Raw genomic sequence first — 2,217 nt, forward strand, 5'->3', positions numbered from 1 at the left:
GAGGTGCAAAACTGAAGCATCTTCTGTTCCCCTTGGATAAAGACTTAACTGTGGATCCTTCCCCAAGATGGTCCCTGGGAAGGCTTAAGAAAGTACACTTGACTAGGTGGCCCATTCATTATTTTTCCAAAAGCAATTTGTGTGGTTAATGGTAGTTTATTAATCCTGGATAATTGATCTGAGGGGGGAAAAAGTGAAAGGTCAATTTTCAGGATAATAAGCTTGATAATTTTTTCTTTTACTTAATTAATTTTTATTGTTTAGTATTCCAAGTGTACATGCAATATAATATCCACCCTCTCCACGCCCCCCTCTCCATCTCTACTCTTCCTCCTCCTCTTCCTCTCCCTCCTCCTCCATTTCGTGCTCCTCCTTCCTTTTTCCCACTATGTCCAATCTATACTGCTCATATGTGCGTGGGTGTGGGGCCACCAACCGGAACATGGGAAACTACCTGTGTTATACCCTTAAAAAAAGGTTTCATCTTCCCTAGTAGCTATCAACTAACTGCCAATAGTTTTTCAGTTAGGGCTGGAGCCTGTATTGTACCTCCTTCACTTACATGGGGACTTTTGGCTGTTCTTTATCTTGTACAGGCTGTATGCAGGTGATCACAGATGAAATAAGTTCATGGGTATAATATTCATGTCATGTGCAGGACAGGCATTGCCAGCTCTTACTAAGTTTTTAAAAATTCTTCTCTCATATACTACAGTTTCTTCTCCTCTCCTCCCCCCCCCAGCTTCCCCCTCCACTTCCCCTCTCTCCCAGATCCACCTCCCATGTGCCTCTCGGAGGCCTGCTCTTCTTATGAAGTTATCTTGATTTGTTGAAGACTGTTCATTTTATATATCTTGGACTACAAATGTTAATTTAAGGTATCTTATTTTATGATATTGGTTTGTATTCTTTCCTTTATTTTTCTAACTTATGTTTTACGTATTCAAATTCTCTATAATTTGTGATCAGATATTGTAGCTTTCCTGTTTTTATTATAACTTTTACTTTTTGATTTTTCTTTTAGATAGAGTAAACTGGCTTTGGACTCCTAGTGCAGAGCTGAGGCTGGCTTTAAACTCCCAATGTAGCTTTGACTCTCATTGAATCCCTGTGCAGCACAGATCTTTTATTGTGGTATAATGTGTATGTGTTAGCCTTAATTTCTAGAATCTTCTCCCTTCTGTTATGGGTTTTCATTATTATGGATATAGACCTTGGTAGCTTATAAGATTTTCATCATTGTTATTATGGTTATTTTCATCCCAGGTCTTGATGCTTTTCTTTGAAATTTTTATTTTTAAGACAAACTCTAACTTTTTAAATTCATTATTAATTTACTTTACATACAGATCACAGCCCCTACCCCTCAGAGTCCCACCCCTAACCAGCCATTACCCCTTCCCCTTCTCATTAGAGAAGGGAATCCCCCTCCTTGGGTACCGCCCTGCACTGAGACATTGAGTAGCAGCAGAACTATGTGTATCTTCTCCCACTGAGGCCCAACCAGGCCTTCCAGCTAGGTGAAGGAGATCCAGTGGCAGGCAACAGAGACAAAGACAGCCTAGCTCCAGTTGTTAGGGGATCCACATAAAGACCGAGCTTTACATCTGCTGCACATGTGTAGGAGGCATAGCTCTTTTTGCTAGCACATATATTAAAATTAGAATGATAAAGAGATTAGCAAGGCTCCTGCACAAGTATGATTTTAACTTGTGTAAATGATAACATTCTTGTATTGTCTGCTACCTATCCTTCCTTCTTACTATATAATTTCATATTGACAGCTGTTAGAGTTCACTTATTCTCAATTGTATGCTTGATCCCCAACATAGATGACATGAATATGTTTTAAATATCATTTTACTTCGATTTTGCTATTTTCTCATACTTGTTTTTCCTTGGCTGATAGTCTACACTTACAGTTTACCTGTGTACATCTGTGTGTGGGTATTGCTTTCAATTTTACCTTTAAGAGGGTTGTATTTTATTTTTCTTGGTTTTTCTTTCTTCTTGTTCTTGAGGTTTATCACTGATATTATCTTTCTTTTTCTTGTTTTTACATTTTAGTTCAGGACAGGAATTTAAACTAGTGTTTTACAATCAGCCTATCACAGTACTTGTGATGAATGGTCACAGAGAAATTCAAATGGATTGAGCATTCTGAATTATACATTCTCAGATACATGAGAATGAGAAGGACAGAGGGACAGAAAAACT

At 38.2% G+C, this 2,217-nt stretch overlaps 1 non-coding gene across 1 annotated transcript; it reads left to right on the top strand.

Moving 5' to 3' along the window:
* Positions 1 to 1,632: 1,632 nt before the first annotated feature.
* Positions 1,633 to 1,734, top strand: LOC115064529. The gene has a single exon (XR_003844359.1). It is a non-coding gene; the product is annotated as a U6 spliceosomal RNA (small nuclear RNA).
* The last annotated feature ends 483 nt before the right edge of the window (positions 1,735 to 2,217 follow it).

The sequence above is a fragment of the Mus pahari genome, chromosome 7 (genome assembly GCF_900095145.1).
Source record: "Mus pahari chromosome 7, PAHARI_EIJ_v1.1, whole genome shotgun sequence".
Lineage (NCBI taxonomy): Eukaryota > Metazoa > Chordata > Mammalia > Rodentia > Muridae > Mus > Mus pahari.